The sequence below is a fragment of the Aphelocoma coerulescens genome, chromosome 7, assembly GCF_041296385.1.
Source record: "Aphelocoma coerulescens isolate FSJ_1873_10779 chromosome 7, UR_Acoe_1.0, whole genome shotgun sequence".
NCBI classification, from domain to species: domain Eukaryota; kingdom Metazoa; phylum Chordata; class Aves; order Passeriformes; family Corvidae; genus Aphelocoma; species Aphelocoma coerulescens.
In genome coordinates, this window is record NC_091021.1 from 29,737,119 (window position 1) to 29,758,793 (window position 21,675).

The 21,675-nt window shown below is 38.1% G+C and overlaps 1 protein-coding gene across 13 annotated transcripts in view; it reads right to left on the minus strand.

Annotated features, from left to right (window-relative positions):
• The window catches only part of MYLK (myosin light chain kinase), a 197,772-nt gene that overhangs the window by 149,966 nt on the left and 26,131 nt on the right, over window positions 1-21,675 (minus strand). For 2 of the 13 annotated variants that reach the window (XM_069021099.1, XM_069021098.1), the window contains one exon: window positions 3,620-3,702. The exons of the other annotated variants lie outside the window; for them this stretch is intronic. The gene's annotated coding sequence lies outside the window, so the exon portion shown is untranslated. The remainder of the gene's footprint in view (window positions 1-3,619; window positions 3,703-21,675) is intronic. 13 annotated transcript variants of the gene reach the window in all.

The following is a 21,675-nucleotide window of genomic DNA, read 5'->3' on the forward strand; positions in this document are numbered from 1 at the left end:
CAGGCCTCATCTTGCCAATAAACCTTTCAGGTTAATTTGTGTCATGTATCTTGTGCTTGACAAATACAGAATAACTGGTACAAGTTGGTGTTCATGATAGAAACACACATGTGACAAAGACCATCCAAAATTCAGGAACACTTCAGAGTATGGGTATGACCTTGATCATTGAACAGCAGGACCTAGACTCATAACCTGGTTTTGCGGGAAGGAAAACAATTTTCCCAGTACTGTGCTACCTTTCAGGACATACACTGATGCAAGCAGCAGAGAAACCACTAGGAGGATATTTGTTTCAGGTCATCCTCTCACAGCAGGTGGAATTTCCACTGTTTCTCCACAACTCACATCTCTGTGTCACCAGTGACCGAAGACCACAGAATACCTGAGCATCAGCTGGGAACCCCAGATAAGAATGTATTTAAGAGGACTTGCATGAAATATTTGGAAGAAGGGTTTTTGAAACCATCTTGAAATGCAACTTGCAATTTTAGAATAATTTTCTGTGCCAGAGGATGTGAAGATTGTCAGTATAAGCTGATAAAAGCATGAAGCTTCAAATACACAAGACAAATTTGCAACTACAGCTCTGGCCTCAGACCTTAATACTCAATATACAGAAGCCCAACAATACAGCTTTGCTAGCATTTAAAAAATACCTTCCATTCAAGCCCCTTAGAAGTAATTTATATATTGACTCCCTCAGTATTGAGGAAGAAGAATGATTCAGTGCTTCAATTATTTAGTCTAGGATTATAGAGCTGGGAGACAGTAAAAGACAATGTAAAAACAAGATCTCAAAGAACCAAGGACTGAACAAAAAGAATTAGACTTCTAAAAAGAAAGAAAAGTCTTATTTCCTGTTTATTTGGTATAGTACTTCCTTCTAGCTGAGTGCAGGTTTCAGCAAGGTTTCTAGCAGAGCTAACAAGTTTTATTCTGGTGCACATCAGCACGGGACAAGTTTTGAGACGTCTGCCTACCCTTTGATTTAAATAAAAAGTTTTACAGAAAAAGTCCTATTGTGATGTCTTAGCGGTGGTAGAAGGTTATGCTAAATCAGCATATTACAGTGAAATTTCTGTTGGTTTGGAGGTTTTTTTTTAGGTTCCACATTTCAAAGAGTTATCACGTCAACTTTCCTTGATGCTAATGCTGCAGGTGGCCAAGTGCTGCTGCCGATTTCCAAGCCAGTAGGCCCATAAAATTACATGAAAGGTGAGTCATGGAATATTAGTGGTTCATAAACCACAGAATTCTTAGCCTCTAAATTTTGCTTTATGCTTTAGTTTCAAATATATCCAGAACTCAAAAAAACAAAGACAGACCCAAGTCTGCCAAGTTCTAAACCATTTGGGAAAATGAACACATGTACTCTACTGGCTGAGGTGTGTGAACCCTGGGGTAACATTGGAAAGAAACCTGTTGACTTCAGCCAGAGAAAGACAGGGCCATGGATAAACACCACTAAGTTTCAAATTATATTGCAAATACTTAATACTAAAGGAATTAGTTCTTCATTTGAAAGAGCCACTGGTCCTGCATGCTGAGATACTCAGCACAAGGCCAAATTCTGAGCTGCCTTCTATTCTATGAAGCCCCATTAACTGTCAGCAGAAAACCCAGTCTCTAACCTCTCCTGCAAGTTTCTTCTTTCTGGAAACAGAAGTTTTTTTCATGCATGCAAATCAGCATAATCCAACAATCACTGAGTATACATCAATCCTTAACAATGTATTTGGCACTGTAAAACAAAGAGAAACACCACCTTGCACAAAAAGTTACAAGCTGGGTGTGAAATGGGGCTATACAATGACAGTTCCTAATTTTTTCTACAGGGGTAACAGCTCTCAAAATTTCAGGATAATGCAGTGTGTATCAGATAGAATGGTTGGTCCACAATACCCACATTTCCCATCTGACATAGGACATGTTCCTGTGACTTTCTTCCCGTTTGTATCCATAGATAGATAGAAATGACTCTTTAAAAGAGTCTTAAAGAGTGCCATTCCAAGAGAGGTGTAACAGAGATCAAGAACTTTAAGCACTCTTCAGATGATGAAAAGTGAACCCCTACATGCATCCTTCCAGCTGGAGATTTCTTTTCTACTTTACCTCTACTGTCCAGATTTTAACAATGATGTAACCAAACAAGACCAACTCCTAACACTGAAGCCATCTATCTGCTCTTCTCACAGGTAGTAAGGTTTCACATCCAGGGCTACCTGCTGCATTTCAAGCCTAAACCACCTGGGACTTCAATTAAACAAAAAATGGTAGCATTTTTACAAATTCTTAAATGGAATAATTCCCCATAAGGGCCCTGCTAGGTGAAGTTAACGTGGTAATTATATTCAAACAATTAAAAGCTTGCTGCAAAGAAAATTAAGACAAATTTATTCTCAATGTACATGGGAAATAAGATGTGAAGTCATAAGCTTTTAATTGTACCATGGACAATTCAGACATGGGAAAAAGTTTAATAATTAAGAATTGAAGCACTCCTGGAAGAGATTGCTCCAGGAGTCTGTGGAGTCTTCAGTGCTGGAAGTCATACAAATGTCTGTCAGGACTGACACATACAGTTGATTAAGCCTTGGATATGGGAGAAACTGGATGGCCTTCTAAAGTCTCTTCCAAGCCCATGACTCTGCGATTCATCTAACAACTGTTAGATGTTAAATTTGAACTACAATATAGGATGCTCACATGCTGGATATGGGCCAGCAAGACAACTCTTTCTCTGTAGAGAACACTATAAATCTGAAAAGAAACAACTGCTATATGGTGAAAAAAAATCAGCCTTTGACAATTACAACAATGTCAATATATAAATCATTAGCCTTGCAGAGCTTAGTGAGAAGCAGTGAGACAGAAGGAATCTGGTTTAAGTATCAGTTACTTAAGCATCAGTTTGCAAATCTCAACCAAATGTCCATCTCTGATAACAAGTGAACACAGCTTTCATTTGAGACTGCAGAGAGTAGGACATGCAGGCAGAGATATTAATGTCTTTAAAGATATTTCCATTTTCAAACATAAACTGCCCTGTTGACATTCAAACACCACACTGCATATAAAAGTTCTTTTACATATTTTTTACTGGATTTGTAAAGTGGTGAATTACAGTAAGTTACTTAGATCACATCACATTTCTTCAGCTATGTTCTACAAAAGCACACAATAGGTGTTCTTGAAGCTAATAGCTAAAAAGTGCATATAGAAGAAGATTCAAATGTGAATCAATGACATGGAGCCTATTCACATTTCCATGGGGCTTGTATGGACAGAAGAATGGTTGGACTGCCTGAAATCCAGGTCTGTCCTGACTGGCCTGCTTCCACCAGGAGACAAGGGCCTGTTTTCCTTCTGCTTGGAGCTTCATTAGTATGGCTCTTCTCATGAAATTTGGACCCCATCCAGTCCTTAGCCCTGCTTTACATAATATATCTATTTAATGAGCATATCAACATTTACTCTATCAGCAGGGAAAAATTGGTAGGAATACTGAAATCTTTCCATCAAGCCCACCATATTTTCCTATCCCTTTCTAAAAGGCCCCACTGTGATGCTTTTGTGAAGATGTTCTACAGAGACTTGATCCCGTAAGTCGCATCACCTTGTCTAACAAGTAACTGGCCCAGCTCTCCTCACAGGCAGTGAAAGGTAGGAGGTGAATACACTACCAGGCAGAGATGATCCCTAGAAAGGACAGAACAGAGAAGAAAAGGAAGAATTACAATTAAAAACAAAGAAAAGAAGAGACTAAGAAGGAAAAAGAAATCAACAGGAGATGAAAGAGGCAACTCAGAGGACACAAAAAGTTGCCAGGTAGGAGGAGGATTATGGACACACAGGCAGAGACATTGTTTTTATTTCCCCTCCTCCCCCCAATATAAGAACAAACAAATGATCCAAGAATGAGTGAGGTTCATAGAATCCTCTTTTGACTGACTTTCATCCACAAACTTGGTTGTTGAAGAGTCATTCTCCACAACTCCCTCCTCCCGGTTTCTCAAGCTTTGTTGTTTGCAAAGTGTTTTATATTTCTCCCCACCCAAGTGCCTCACTCAATCTACTTGCCAGTTCAGGGCAATTCTCCTTTATATGAGATCCCAACAACTGCTCTGCATGCCAATACTGAAAGTGAGCAGGTCAGAAAGACGCCAATTATCCAAGTGTTTACACAGATGTGAATAAAAATGTGCAACGTTGATATTAGAAACAGAGAAATGCATTCTTCACTTTTTTTTTAAGATAAAGCATTAAAGAAGATTTTTAAAAAAACACATATGGAAAAAGCTAGTTCTTCAAATGCTGCTGACGCCTCACATCCCATTACCTCTGTGGTATACTTCTTGCATATACAAAAATTGATTGCTTTTTCTCCATCGTTTTTTTCCAGTTCCTTTTGCATGTAGCTCCTTTCAGAGATCTCTTCTTTAATGACAGATTAAGAAAATCATCCCTCTACTCCCCTTAAATTAGGTCCCACTTCAACACTGAGATAGTTACCCTTCTTAACAGATGAGCATATTAAAACCTTGAGATTAAAATTTGACCTCTCTCTTCTAAATTTATTCTGACAACCAATTTCAGCGATGAGGACAAAGGGCAGAACCTGGCAAGTTTCTGTGTTTTGTTCCTGGCCATACATTTTAGTCCACGAGCAATACAGTGGAGGTGAGCAACAGGCAGAGTAATGTTGTCTCACCTCAATTTTGCTGAAGTCAGTAGAGAGACTGCCAATGCCTCCAGTGAGACCTGAAAAGGGAACCAGGTCCAAGGCAAGCTCTTCATTTACAAGCACTTGCCAGGAGACTTCTGTGCACTCCACACAGAGCTCTACAGCTCTGAAAACCAGTTCAGAACTGGGTACCCTTTTAAACTCTGCAAAGAAGCTCCAAGCCAGATGTGCCTCAGGGATTCATTTTTCACTTTAAAATGTAGCAGTATGCCTCAGTTCTAAGTCTCCATGAACAAGTTCCTTAATAAATTTGGAAACAAAAGAAATGGGAAAAGTGATCTTTAATTTGTATCGATGAGATCAAAAATATTAAAGAATTTTACAAATCTTGGAGAAGAGGATTGAGAAAATATCAATAAAACCTGTATCATTTTATACCAGGAACAACCAGGAGGTTACCCCATGAAATTGTCACAGAAAGTGTCAAATTAAACTGAAACTTCTGCAAAGCACATAAGATCCTCTTTGAGACAAAAAATATCTCAATGTACTGAGAAGATAAGAGAGAAAGATAGAAAACTGCTTTATCCGGTGTACCCTCAGATACAGCATGGACACAATTCTAGCAAAAGGTGGTTTGGCCTGTTCCAGAAGAAAATTTTGGAGATAATTAAAACAGTGTTTTTCCACTGAAAGACAATTATATAGACAATTTATATCCAGAGCCTGTAAATAGGGAGCAGAAATAATTTCACTGAAAACTGCAAAGGTACACAAACAGAAAGTTCATTGGTCTTCCTGAGGAAATTCCTGGAATATTTACACCTCGTGATACATATCTAAGTCTGCTGATCATGGAATGTTAAGGCTTCAGATTTAAAAGACACCCCCAAAACTACATGCAGAATTAACTTATTGTTGAAAAACTTTTGAGTGCGAACACTAATTAAGAGAAATAAAATACTTAAACACCTGGTTGTTTCAAAGAAAAAAATAAAAGAGGACAAAATTACTTTTAAAGGCATCAGAACGAGGTGGAGTTTAACGTCAGGTATCATTTCTGCAGAATGTAGCTGTGAAGTCAAAGGAATAAATATACAATAATTAATGAAAATAAAACTCTATGAAAATATAGACTAGTTACATGTATCACTAAACAACTCCTAATTAACACAGAACTATTTTGACAAGTATCAGCAAATTCTAAACCCTCAGAAAGTACCTCCAGGATCATAGCACAGGAAGCTAAGGTGGCAGTAAGAGCACAAAGAGCTGTTTGCATAACAAGTTAGAGGTCTGTAGGGGAATTCCTGCTATGTAACATCACAGGTCACAACACAGGAAGATTTCCCCTATTCCTTAAATACTTTTCCTACTTTTCCTGTAAGCACAACCACTTGGCTACTTTTTCCATTGGCCATGGATCCCTTCTCCAACAACACAGAATTATTAAGGTTTGAAAAGACCTCCAAGATCATGAAGTCCAACCTTTGAGCAAACAGTAACACTTTTAAGATTACTATTATGTTTCCATGAGTGAAAGGAATGTTTTACGGTATGGACCTAGGATTTAAGTTGGTTCAAATCAGCCTGTTTTCACAGGGCCACAGAAGGGAGCCAGCTTACACCAGCCAGGGATCTGGTAGCACATCTTTCTGCAAAAGTTTTGGCAGCTCAGTGTAAACCCATTAATCTTGAACTACAGGACTAAAGTTCTGTGACATCTGCAATCACCATGGCCCTGTAGTATTTATTCTATTTCTTATCTGACAGGAAAAACCAGCCTGCAGGAATCTGCCTGGTGAGGTACAGGACAATAGACAATTTCTGCCTCTGAGGCAACAGCCTCATGTTTGGAATGACTCAGTTATCTGAAACCAGAGGCAGGTAGTGAGCGTTTTCTACTTTAGATCAAATAGATGCTCCTGCTTTCAAATAGTGGAGATATTTCAAAGCATCTTTGTATTGCTTTAATAGATAACTTTTAAACAGAGTAACTCAGGCAAATTCTACACAAAATCTAGTAATTTGAAGTGAGGATGGGGAACATAAACTTCCAGATTTCTGAACTTGATTCCCAGCATTGTTGCCTATGTGTGGTTCTACAGCAAACATCTGAAAGATTCACCCCACAAGTGACAAAGAGAACAGCTTTCCTAGAATTCTAAAGATGATATTACAAAGTATGTCCAGCAAAGCATTGGTATTTTCGACACAAACTCATGAACATACAGGAAAAAAATTCTCTTTTGAGAAGTCAGAGAGAAAAAAAATGGACAATTCCACTCAGGACAGCTACCAAGAAGACTCGCCACTGCCCTATTTCCTACTTTTAAGTTTCTGATGAGGAATAACAGCAAGAACAAATAACAGGATGCAGCAGAATTCCAAGTAAGAATTGGTTTGTTGGTTTAACAGACAAAAACCACTTTTCCCAGCACAATTATCTATGTCTATGAGATATCCAGAGCAATTATTAACCACTTACTACAAAGAGGTAGTTGCTCCTGTGCTAGAAAAGACAGACACTATCTGGATTTATTGGCGCTATGCATGAAGAGAAATCTGGAACAAAATGAGAAGTTAACCAACCTTCACAGGTTTTTGATTGTACAATTGGAAATCCTTAGACAATAAACCAAATAAAGAACACAATTGCCTAATTTGAAATAGTTTCTTGTAAGTCTAAAACTTAGGCCAGTTCCCTGAAGTTGGCAAACATTTCAGTTACCATTGCCATCCCTAATCACAGCAAGTTTTTCCTTCCAGTATTGGCTTTTCTCTGAATTTGAAACCCAAGCTTAATGCAAAACCACATCAAGCAGAAACAGGATAAAACAGATCCATGCTGAGCCTGAATGGGTAAAGCTGCAGAGATGCTTGCTGCTCCAGTCACAGTAATAGTTTCAGCTTAAAAACTACTGGTCCATTTCAGCAAGTAGCTGCTTTGCTGCTGTGCCACACAAAGCCACATAGAATTGAAGCTAGCCTTCTCCTAGATTTTTTTTAATGTATGTTATCTGGGACACAGCAGCAGACAATCTTAGAAGCTTGTAAAATGGTTTAAGCAGACAAATGCACTGTGTTTGTTTTCAGTTCAATAGGAGGCTTTAATATTGAATACATATGAAGGACGAGACATGGTAAATTGAACGAGCCTGGAGGCTTAAAGTGATATTAATTCCACTTGCAATCAACCATGTGGATCCAATGATCAAAGAGACTTGGAAGCAAGAAGGGAATAATGGAAGTATCAACACTCAGCAATATTCCTCTGCCTTGGGGCAGCACAGGACCCAAACAGATACCAGGAGAGCAGCAGGGCTATCTCTTCTCACATCGAAGGGAGACAGGAACTAAAGCCACACTGGATTGTCATGCACCAGCCTCAAATCTTCACGATGCTGCTATGAAAAGGTGCCAGTTGCACTTCTACCCTTTTGCTTTATGAGCTTAGATACTGCCCCGGTTTTGACTGAGATAATTTTCTCTTAAATCATGTCACATTAAACCATGACAGAAACTTTCTATATAAAGCACTGCTAGTGATGGCTGGTGTCTCTTAGCATGACTTTGAAGAGATGAGAGGTGAGCAACAAAACACTATTGTAGTTACTGAAAATTATCAGATAAGTCTTTAAAGAGACCAGAGACAGGTCAATGGAATAAGCAAGTGTTTATTTTAGCAACAGCACCTGTCACATGTGATAAAATCTTGGTTTAAGCTGTTTAAAAAAGCCTTCTCAGATCTAGCACATGTATTTTGCATTATCCAGAAGCAATAATGAACTAAACTAGAAATACTAGGTGTTTAAAAGGAAAAAAAAAACCACCAAGATTCAGAGCAACTTTTTGTCAAAAAGTTCTTTCACAGCACAGGACAATTCAACATGGTTGCACTTCTAAATCAAACTAATCATGAAAGCAAGTCTTCATATTATGAGGGCCTGAATTGTTCTCTACATTCTTGTAGCAAGACAGCTGAAGGCCAGTGTATGAATTTTTCTTATTATATGCCAGGCCTTAGCTCTGTGAAAGAACAGACCCAATATTCACAAGGGCTGCAAGTTTAAAATAAGTGGCCAAAACTTGACATGTAATGGACAAGTTCATATTTAGCTTTAGTATTCAACCTGCCTCAACTTAAAATAAGGTTAATACTTCCCACTCAAATTCTGTTGAAATGAATGGGAACGTTCTCCTGATTTAACAGAATGTTTGATCATGGCTCTTGGCAAAATTCATCAGTTACAGTCCTTCATTCTTCAGTGCAACACATCCATCCAGGAAAGTGGAAAGTATTCTTATAGTAACTGGACATTTTTGGATGAGTATTTTATGAAACGCTCTTCCCTAAGCATGCTTGTTTTGTTTTTAAAATAGAAATTGTTTTCAAGGATCAGATGATTTGGTTTTTGTTGTTCTTAAATGTTTAAGTTCTCTGTCTTCCTGGCCTAAGTTTAAAAAAGTGTTAGTGATAACTTTCCTCATATCTTGCTGCATTTTTAAAATAGTTTAAATTTACTTTGGGAAGGTCCTGTGGTACCTTATAAATCTCCCAGAGTGTAGAAAAGGATTTTTGTGGGCTTTCTTTTTGCCAGATTTCCCCATGCTATGTGTATTTTAACTACTACTTTCTTTAGACTGAAGTGCTCCCTATGCTTTAATCCCTCTTATGCAGAGTTGCTGTGTCTTTTGCATGGGAGATTCAAATCACCAGAGCCTTAAATTATGTGTTACAGGCAAAAAAACCTACACATCACTTAAATAACTAGCAGATGTCCTTACTGTTCCAAAAAGGTAAGGATTTTCAGTGTTCAGAATAAACTAAAGACAAGCTCCTCACAAAGACATGTAGCTTCAGGTCAAAAAGGTGAGTGATGTAAAATGGATAAATGTCTACTTACAGCTTTCTAGCCTTTTCAAGCTATCTGTGCTGTTACAAAGTTATTTCTTTCCTCATTATTTGGAGATGTCTAAGCTGATTTTCAGCTATAAACTGCTGAAGGGGTTTTTTAATAATTTTACATCTTGGAAGATAAAAAGAATCAGTGAGAGATTTGTATTGTTAATGTTAAATACATGAAAGAGATAAATGCAAACCATATAAAACATAGCAGTTTGAAAATACCAGCTATTTGTCCCTAATTTCTAGTCCTTGTTCATGTCAATCCCTTTCCTTAAGGACTTTGTTGCAAGATTTGTAGTCTTGCATATACATAAAGCTCTTTATTAATTTAGTGTGTCTACTTACATAGGTAATAGAAAGTTTGAAGACCTAGGTTGAAATTGAAATGAAGCAATAATCATGGAATAAGGATAAAAAAAATCTTAGTACAACTTTCAGTCAGAAGAAACATGGTCCTGTGAAGTCTTTGGATGTAATATTATTAGCATCTGGATAGAAGTGCTATACTTTTGCATTTGAGTTAAGGAAATATTGAGAAAAGTAAATGTTTTAATGGTAGTGATTGGCTCTAAACTTACAGGGCATGAGAAACACCACTGTAACACAGAGTGGGGCACTGCTGACAGGTTTAAGGCTCAGGAACAGACATCCAGCGAAATCTAGGCACATAAGCATGGCTAAGTGAGACATCTGCTTCAAGTTACTCAGTTCATCCACAGAGTGACACTGGTTTGCATTGTTTACAAATAAATATAATAAATAATCAGGAGAATCTGCTGTTAGTTAAAGTATTAGGAAAAAGACACTCTTTACAATGCCTCTTGCAGGAAGACATCTGTTAACTTGAACTCTCCAACCTAAATTGCTTACAGGATCCTTTATTTGGGTTTACCTTTTGTCTCTTCCCATTTCATTTTCTGCTCTCACTGGTCACCTTATTATTTATGTTTAAGAAGGAAACGTTTTCTAGCAACAGAGGACATCATAATTTTGGCCATATGCTTACCATTACACCAGAGACTCAACAATCAAAAATTATTTAACCAGGAAAAGATTCTAGTGTTTTCAAAATGCTTTGGAAACAAACTTACTCATCTGTAAAGAAAACAGACAACTTGTTTGTACTACTACATATGTAGTATCAGAGACTAATGGGTTTAAAAGACCAAACCTTTCTGTAAGGGAATATGAGTAAGAAATTTAAAATGAGGGGTATATTTACAGCCATAAACTTTTCTCATGACAAACAGTTTTCCTATTAGTATATCTTCTACAATCATCTGCTTTCTGTAGTGTGATTTTTCACTCTGATCCCATTGAGAAGAGAATTATCCACACTATAGTGACTTCTCTTGAGCTAAGCCAAGTATGGAGCATTCAAGTCATGAGTATTAGAGCCAGTATTATACATATGTATAAATATCTATGTATTATAATTTATTTCACAGAGGTTGCTAGCACAAATCAGTAAAGAAAAGTGGCACATAAGAATGTCTTCCACAATTTTAAAGAAAAACAATCAAAATCAGCTCCAGAGTATTAATTTTCCATCCTTACAAATGGTTTAACTTCCAGGCTCAAGCTAATTTTCTAAACTGGATTGATTCCATTAGAGACCCTAGTTAGGTCTGCATATCAGCTGCTACAGAGTAAGTTCATGATAAATCTCATTCACTGGGAAAGGATACCAAAAGAAAAAATGACATCAAAAAACAGCCAGGTGAACTTTATGCTAATAAGGATACTGCATTAACATTCTGGAAACTGGTGTATTTTCTTTATTGAAGACTCAGAGTCTTCTGGCAACAGGCAGTGTTGGCATCTTGCTGTGGTTAAGCTGGAGGTGTCACTGTCAGCATCAGACTACATCTCTAACCAGCTTCCTCTCTTAATGAGGGACCGTGCACACGAGACAACCAGGAAGTGATAAACACTTTTGTATCCCTCTAAATGCCCAAATGTCAGGAATAAAGATGAAAATAAGAGGGAAAACCCCTTACACCATAAGACCCAATTAAGCTACTGTTGACAGCCCAGCTCCAAGGCACCTCCTTTGCAGGTCAGATGTTGCCTGTTCTTGGCACATTCTACGTTTCCACTCAGTAGGGACAGAAAAGGCGATCTGTAACTTGAACTACTGAGTTTCATCTGAATACCAGCAGTTATCTTGACTTGCCTTTATTAAGTACAATTGCTATTTTGTTTCTTGTTGAATATGCATATTTATCACTGCAATGCAAACCAGACACATGAAACCACAAAGAAATCAGGATTTTACAGTTGATGTAGGATCAAAATATCTGTATTTTATTGTGCGTGGATCAAGAGACTGGCTCTGCTATGAAATTATTGCAGCATGAACAAGAAGAGAAAACAGATTAAGCAATACTTGCTCATGACCAGTTTTTGTCAGCTCCTGACCTCTCACTAGTGCCAAAATTTGGAAAAAAAAAAACTAAATAAAACCTAATGTCTTTAAATTATGGAAAATGTAGTTACTTCTCTGAAATGAACCTCTAATCAAAGAAAAAAAAGATTGACATCTTCTGGTCTTGTGAATTTTGGCTGCTCCGTCTCTATTCATATTCTTTCTTGATGCCTGCAACGACAACACCCAATTACAGGGAAAATGGAGACTCATCATAAAGCTAATTCACAGCCCTTTAAGGGATTCAAGATCCAAATTGTACCAAATTAATGAGTTTACAGGAATGGGGCTACTGCCTTCAAGAGTTTTATATAGATGCAATGTAGAGGTCCAGACACTCACAAACAGTGGAAAATACAATAACTGAAAATGCAATCACTGACATATCTTTAACCAGAAGGAGACTACACCAGATTCTATTTTTAATCATAAAAGGAAGAAAAATAAAATCAGACATTCCAGTAGTTTAAAAGATGTTGACTCTAAAACTTTTAGTCTAGAATTTTCATGTTTTTCATATTTACCGCTCATAATAGTTCATTGCTTCTCCTCTCATTGACTTCATAATATAATTCTGTTTATCTAAAATTCTTTGGGGATTTCTAAATCCACTTGAGAAGCAGACATGAGAGGGAAATGGAAGGATTACAGTGACTTGCATCAGCTTTCTGAACAGGTGTAGTTCCTTTAGTCTCTCAAAAGGAGTCTATGTTCTTTTTTATTGCACTGAAGGGATATTTGGAGGAGGAGTGGGCAGGGAAGGAAAGTCCAATCACATAAAATATAGTTAATGTCTCTTTAATTGGGATTTTAATTAATCAGAGATGTTAATTAATCTGGCAAAAATATGTGCCTCTGCTAGTAAAGAAACAAACCTGAACCCTTCGTAGCCCCTGTGAGATTTTGAATAACTACAAAGATATTCCCTTTTACCCTGAGTTGTATCTAGCACAACCTTGGGCATCCAGCTCCTAATTTGGGATTGCGTGAGGGTAACTGCTTGTATGCTTGAGCCTTGGGAAAACAGACAAAGCAAAAAGACCCCTCAGTTTGAAAACATGCTGCACTACTCCTTGCCTCTGGATGTTTCCAAGAGATATACAAAAAATCCACAAGAAGAGTGAGAAGAAACTGACAGCATCCACAGAAGAGAATTTGCCACCTCTCTTAAAATCGCTTCCCTCGACTATCCAAGAACTCCAATGCATCCCTTTTCCACATAATTGTCACTTCAATCTATTAGCCTAAATGCTTCTCCACTGTGCCAATCACCACACTATTCAATTTTTAAGGGTCTGAGTGAGACCAAGGCCCTTTCCAACCAAAACAAGTAAGATAATGTTTACAGCTTTCACCCAGGGTGATTTGTTGACTTTGGCATAAACAGTCTCATTAATCTTTTGAGATTACTTGAAAAAAAGAATGTGTTCACATGAAAAGCACTAGCACAGGATAATTTTTCACTCAGTGGTAGAAATACTGGGCTTTTACTCTTGATAATTTTGCTTAATAAAACCTGATTGCTTTTCAGCTTTTTATCTCAAACTCAGATCTACCCATTCATAATTAGCTCTTAGATAGATTTACCTGTAACTGATACAGTGGCAACTCTCTTTAAAAGATTGCAAATTACTCCCAAAAAAATTAGTCGTTCTCCTTGTGCAATACCATACATGTTTTCATTATCAGGAGCTGACAACTCAGCCAGACTGAGGATAAAGACAGCTTATTCCTCTTTAGTGTTTTAATTTGAGTATGAGCTGAGAAGTGAGGCATTTTAAAAGATTGCCAGTTTCCCCCTAGCCCTGACAGAAGGAGACAGCCATTTTTCCTGTGGCTTGACACACCTACAGTAATACTACCCAGCTGCTGTTTGTGGCTCTCTTCAGTCAAATTACTATGATTGTTTTTAAGGGTCACCACTGCAGCAAACAAAATAGCCCAAATCACCCCTACAAAACTTGAGTTTTCCTTAAGATTCTTTGTTTTGCACAGCAAACTAACACTTCCCTAAGCTTCCCTTGCTGCTTCTACACAAATCCCACACTTGAGCATGTCCTGGGCAGACACACACACTTGTCCCCACTTATAACATTTTTGACCAAAGTGCATTCTCAAAAATTGCAGAAGTGGGATTAAAGCTTAAAGTTTTATCCTTGTCCTGTGTTCTAAGGCTGGATACTCCAATTTTTCCATGACATACCTAGTCATACATTCCAGTCAGCCTCAGATGTCTCTAAAGGCATATTATTACTTTTAAGATTGTTGAACATTTTGGCATCCCAGTTCTACTGAAAATAAAACTCTCCTTCAGATTCCAACCTCTGGGTCTAATTCTGCCATCAGTAGCTTTCTGTCCAGGTAGGTACAATTATAATCAGAGTAATGTTCTTATCCTTTTGAAACATTAAAAGGACTGAGCTTTAGTCTCTGTCTTCACAGCATTTTTCCAGACAATGCATCATTCTTTTCTCTCTTTCCTGAAACTTTTCCACTTTCACCCTCTGTGAATTGTAGCTACCAATGCTAAGGGTATCATTATCCCCATTGTGTTACAAAAAGTAACACCCCCACCTCTGTTTTCCTTTACTTTTCTTTCACTTCTCTACATGTCCAGTAGGACTTAATCAGATCTCTTACCTACAGCATCACAAAACCAAACCATATTTTGTTGTTTATCAAACCATTTCCCCAAAATGTTTCCCAAAAACATTTCCAAAGCTGCTTTCCCAGATGTGACATCCCATTTTATGTCATCCACATTCCACTCCTGAATACATGATCTAACAAGTGACTGTTACCAAACATGAGTCTGTCTTGCAATAAGATCCAGAACAGCACATATGCACTCCTTACATTATTGGTTAAAAATCAAATATAAAAACAAAGAAAGAAGGTAAAAAACCGTAATTCTCTGCCCCACTGAGGCTCATATTCTGTCAACAAGTCCTTGGAATTAAGCACTCACCTAGAATCAGAACATGGTGTGCTGCAGTCAGGGCTCTGATAGGAGGGAATTTCCTGTAAGATTTCAGTAGACGCAAAGGTCAGGAGACAATAACGGGTTTGTACGCGTTGTATCGGAATGCTGATTTGAAACACAGTGTGCATAAAAATAAGTATTGAATTTGATCCATTTCCAGTGACTCTTGGAAACAAATGCTGGGCTTTTACTGATGTATTAAGAGATGAACATCACCTCTGATGCAACTGATGCCAGTGATGGATTTATTTGGAGTATTTAGCCTGCTAATCCCATTACTGAAGGCACAGTTGATAGAAAAACCATCCCTAGAGATGTCCCAATTTTCTCTTCCAGAAATACTAAGAAACAGCTAGTGAATCAGTTAGGGATTTTCCACACATCATTCATACAAATCTTCCATTGCTTCATGCTGCTGACAGTCAGACAGGTAGCAAATATCACAAAATGGGAAAGACAATTTCACTGGGAAAAAGGAGCAGGGATTTTGCTAAAGCTGTTTTCTACTGAAAAACTCCTAAATAGACACTTATTTGGCATCTCTGTTGGAGCTGAATTGGCAGAGTAAGGTGGAAAGCAGCCCTGTATCTCATTACTGCCTCTACTATCACTAGCTGGAAACCTTGGAAAAACAGGCCCCTTTCTGTTTAGATACAACTGTGTTGCTGCTGTACAGAGTGTCTGGCTTTCTCTTTCCTTCTCAGTCTGGATGACACCTGCATAGAAAGGGTCTTTGTCTTTTCAAAACTTTACCTACTACTGCTTATTTTGTACCTGACATCTATTTGTGATATCAAAAGCATTTCCTAAGGAACAATTACAATGCCAGCAAGGTGAATAAAAAGCCACCACGCATACATAATTAAGTGTTCTCAACTTCAGTTTAACTTGGTGTAGTAAGTATTTTCATTAATTACTTAAGTGCAGACAGATACAGCTTTCTAAGAGGACTAAAAATTGGTACATAGGAAAAGCAATATCAAGAGCTATTCAATCTTCAGTGGAGCCCAAACAAGACCTGGATTTAAGGTGAGCAGTAAGTGACAGGAAGAAGCAAGATGCGTAAGAAAAACTCGGCTTTCATGTCAGGATTCCCCAGAAATAAAGGATGGTGGAAAAGGAGACCAAAAGCTATGACACATGCTTGACTGCAGTGGGTGAATTGCTTCTAAATAGCTGCATTGATAAAAGAGACATACCAGCTACTTTACCAGAGGAGGAAAGGTGTTCTTACATCTCACATAAGCCTCATCAGGGCAGTACAGTATTCTACAGACATATCCAGGCCAGTTCACAGTTAAAATAGCAACAAGAGCATGCTAATCCACTGGACTAATTATCACTCTTGAGACCTAAGCTAATTTTTCCGGGTGTTTCTTTGGATAAGATGTATCAGCACAGAAAGCAAAACTGTGGGCTCCCAATATTCTACCTTTCTAGTTTAGGGAACACAGTTTCCATCCAAGAGCAGCAGAAATCTGAATTCCATCATTACACTGTTTAAAGTCTGACACTGAAAAGAAAAATTAGTATAGTAGGCAGAACAATCAACTAGTAGGAAATGGAATAGGTGACACTATTTCTAGATAAATCTATATAATTTTTCTCTTTCTCTTCTTTTTATCTGTATTTTATTCAGTGCAAAGGATCTGTGTGCTTATACAGAGCTGAGCACAATGGCATCACAAGCAGTCTTTTTTCGGTGCAACAAAAATGCTACATTTTTTGTTTCCGGGCTCTCACAGTAGGGTAGGGCTGTGTCTCACATTTAAAAGATGTCTACAAAATGGGATACTATATCCAAATTAACACAGAAAAAACAAAAGCTTAAGTCACTCATATTACACAAAGAACCACAGTCCCTTTGCACACCCACTCTTTAAGTACTTATTTCACAGCTAACACCAGAAATCAGACCCCCACCATCCTCTTCTCCCACTAATAAACTGACTGATTTCTCTTAAAGTCACAGACACTCAAAGGGCACATTTGTTACAATTGTGCTCTATGTGCTCAGACAAAACTATCTCCAGTCAGATTGGCCTCTTTAGACACAGTGAGATCAAACAGCTCACAAAATCCTTTGATGGAAATTTAATTCTTTAAAAATATGCACGAGGTAATTGAAAACACATTTTATGATATTTCAGATTATAAACAGTAGATCTCTGGCTGGGTTGAACAAATAGCATTAAGCCGTTTTCTTCCTTCTGAAAAACCACAGTGCTTGGCAGCATAAGGCACTGATGTGTTTTCTGTACCAGCACAGGGAAGCCAGTGGTTATAATGAAGAGCTTGTGTTAGGATGCATATTGTACTCCAACAGAAGAAACTATCTGTAAACATCAATTATTGTTCATTCAAAGCCATTTTGTGATATTAGCATGTTTTTCCAAGATCTAAGCACAAGACCTGGGTTTATTACATACCCACCCCCCACCTTGTGCTCCCTTGCACAGTTCTTCAGGAAAATGCAAAAATAAGTATCCTTTGCTCACAGTCTCCAGTCTTATCATCAATTCTACACACCCTAGAACAGAATATAAATTCTAAGTCCAGCTTTGCTCACTTGATATTTAAACCTCTCTTCTCTAGTACCATGAAACTTTGATGAAACAGATCTGTATGCAAGCTTTGTAGAAACAACAGTTCCAAAGGAAGACACCACTTTATCCACGAGCTATCCCTTCCACACACATGGAGGTCTGTTTGGCTCCATCACTAGTATTTTTTGCATTGCTACACGAACAAGGAAGCCCTGAGCAGCAAATGCCATTGGGGCTGTTCAAAACTTCAGCATTTCATGCTGCCAGACCACTCTAACTTTGCTTCTATTTGCTTCTATCTTCCTGGCAGCAAGGCAGAGATGTTACATGTCTGTGTTAGGTGTCAGAGAAACCATATGTAAGAACGGAACAACCAAGGTCTCTTTGTCTTCCTCTGAAGAAGACAGGATGTAAATGGGGTGGAGTGAGTGAGAACTTTTCTGGTAAAACTGTTTTAGAAAATAGTACCTTTGTCACAGCTGAAGTATTTAATTCAGAATAGTGTGAAGCAGGTAATTTCTAATCAAAGAAAGAAAGTGCAAAACCAGCCTTAATTTACCTCAAAGGAATCAGGATCCAGGAGGGCACAGGTGTTCAGTCTGTGGAAGACTCTGCTTCAGACTTTACTGGAATCATACACAGGCCACCTGTGTACCTCAGTCTTCCACATGACTTCATGCATGGCAAGTGTCTCAATGCATTCAAAAGGTGTTTTAGTAGTAAGAGTATAATGAGTCTGTGTCTCCCCTTTCTCCTGTCCTCAGGGAAAAACAGGTGCAGAAAATCCAGAACTGTCTGGAGTTCCTTCTGTGGTAGAGCTACAGGAAAATCTTCATGCTCAACACACCTGAGGTTCAATTTCAGTGCACATTGCTCTTCATTATCTGTCACATTTTTGACAGACTCTGTAACTCAGTCCCTACACTTTCTCCTCAAACTACAAATTATACTCAGTGCTACAAAGGAACTAGCTATGATTTTTATTTCCCAACTCCATGTTTCATCTCAACTTCTTTCAAGTCAGTGGGCCTTGAAAAATAAAGTTTTTCTCCTGAGTTGGAACAACACAGACCAAAGAAGGTTCGAAAAGCAGGCCAAGATTGATGTAGCATTTCACTAGGGTAAAATGCACCTTGTCGCTTGCTTCAGCTTTCTCACTGCTTAAGTCACAAATGAGAAAGCTAAGACAAACATTTGGTGAAACAATGGTACTCACCCTCTCCCTCTCTGCTTCCCTTTCTGTCTATTTATATTGACAGAAGCGTCTTCATTGTGTGAGGGTTAAAGAGAAACCCTCGCTTTAAGGAAAACGCTTCCCCCACCTCAGAAATAGTTGATGTTTATAAATTAAGGCTTCCTGGTTTGTCAGGTTCATGAGAACATACACAATGTCTGAAAAATCTATTAATTTGAAATGTTAGGATATCATCCATGCTTTAAACCACTGCTCTTGTTTTCCCTGGGTCACTGAAAGAATGTGCTGCCCTTTATACAAAAGAAATAGTAAGTAAATGTGTGAAGTCTACAAGGTTCCCCTCTTCCAAAAATTCCTGTTAAGGGATTCTTCATCATAACGAAAATTTTCAAAAGTGCAACAATCAAAACGACAGTGCAATCCAATAATAAATCAATCTTTAAAGCAAGAACACACTCAAACCGTGCAGGATGAATTGCAGTGCAATGTAAAGGGAGGCATCTGTGCCTAGGTAAAGCCTAGCACACAGCGGTGAGGCAAAGTTGAATGGGCTGCTTATTGTTCTGCATCATGCTCCCTGGTTGAAGTGAAATTACAGGAAAATGAAGTCTTTCCCTCTCACAACTAAAGCTAGAACAATGAAAATCACAGGGCAGCATTGACTTGTTAAACAGTTTCTGCTGGCTCTATTTTAAAACTCTAAAGGCTTTGAAGTGGAGTTGTAAACTCAATTGATTTCAAACAAAAGGCTAATGTAATCCACTTTCAGCACCAGTACCATGCTGGCAGTGAATACACCCTTCTCAGTAATAGAAATTACTTATTAGTGTTTAAAGCAGTTCATTTCAGTGTTTTCAAGCCACTTAAGAAGTTGGATAGAAATGCTTTTGGCTGAATTCAGCCTCAGAGGAACAAAGCCAATATCTGGACCTGTTTTACTGGGGGACAGTGAGGCCTCCAGGAACACTGGCATTAATATTTGACATGTTCATGTGCCCTTTTTGTCCCAAACTGCTTTCCACGTATTGTAGTTTTACTTGTGACTTGTTACACCCAGCCCTGGAGTGCAGCCATCTCTGAGGTGGGATGCACAGATTTAGCTGACCTTTTAGGTCAGCAGGATCAGTAGGGCAGTAGCAGACACTGCATCAGCTTATGGGGTTGGGCAGCTCTCAGCTTCAGACACTGGAATATGGAAAGTTTGGGAAATACTGGCCACCCTTTAAAAAATTTATAACACAAGTCATGAAAATGTGGCAACAAGATCAGAAGTCTGCAAGAACAGCCAAATGGAAAAAGATCTAGGCAGGAACTGATTAGAAGAACATGGGACAGACTGAATGGAATTATCAATTGTAAAAAGTTTAAGAAAAACAAGAACAAGTGGAACATAGAACAGGTCAAAAATTTAAATGTTTCCAATAAGTTTCACAGGATTTGGCCCCTTAATTTGGAAAGTACATGTGATACCCCAGGGAAGAGGAATGACTCAAGCCAGAGTGTGAAACTAGGCAGATTTTAAAGTGGTCTTGACATAGTTTTACATGTGCACAAGAAATCCACGCTGCTGGGTTTCTCTGTGGGTTTGAGTTTCTAACCAAAAGGTAGAATTTGTGTTAACAGACCCCTCAGGATGGGATAGAAAAACCTCTAGAACAGTCTAGAAGGCCAGTGCTTGGCAGTGAGTACCCAGGATAACAAACCCAGGAGTGATTCAAACTTCCTTGGGTGACTGGAGGCCTCTTAAAGGCCCAGTGACTACAACATAGATCATGTTGTCCAGCAGATGTATTCTGGGCTAGATCTGCTAATTGAGGCCTCTTGGCAAAAATCTACTATGTCATTAATGTCCAGATAGATTTGGACAAAGAGAATCTGCTTTCAAGAAGCTTTTGTAAAAGGAGGGAGGGAGGACACAGCCTAAGAGGATTTTGCTATAACTAATTACAAATATTCGAATTAACATTCCCATATTGTTGACAGTTTCCAATGTCTATCTATCCTTGCTTCTGCAGAACTAGCTTACATGTTAATCCAAGAGCTCTTCTTTGTGGTAATGTAACTACACTGAATGTCTTGCAAACCTTTACTACTTTCCTCTTCTATTTTCTTCTCACTTGACCTCATTCCAGACTTAAGAATTTTGAGACTATCCGTTTCTTCCTCAGATTAGGACACTGAAGTCATTTAACATAACAGCAATTAAAAAAATATCAATAACAATCTGTAATTAGAGGAATTAAACCATGTTTGATATAGAGAAAGGGGAGATTTTTAGATGCATCTCAGCCTCTCAGAATAGTTTATTTTAATAAACTTTATTTTATTAACTAGTTAATAAGTTTTGAATTGATTTTATTATTTCATTAACTTAATTAATGGTTTATTTTAATGAACTTGATGTAAATGTCCTCCATGTTCTCTAACTCAGATGAGCACAAAGCCATTTTTAATGTGAATGCTAATTACTTCTGAGTCAGGTTACACAGCAACAGCACTGTCCCTCTCAAATTTAAGTTTTACCCCAAATGAAGAAATCAGTCTTTACTTTTGTTAGTAACAAAACACCACAGGCACACTCCTATCTCAAAATTCTGTTTACCAGGTGTGAAGTGCATGCTGTCTCTCCTTCAGCCCAGACAAGTAACAACCCCAAATCCAGAAAGTAGACAAAACCTTTTTGCTTGCCAAGGATGAAAAAGAATTTGGTGAGCATGAGACCTCCCACAAGCAAACACATGAAATGGTATGACAAAGATCTCCTTCTCCTATTTTTTTTTATTCGCTTCATACTTTCCATTGTTTGTTGCTGCTCATCAAAAGCTAATGTTTAATTGAGCAGACTGGGGCTGCACAGATTCTCAGAAACCAATGCTTAGCTCACCCTGAGTTGTTACAAGAGTGCCCAACACAACATTACTCACCTT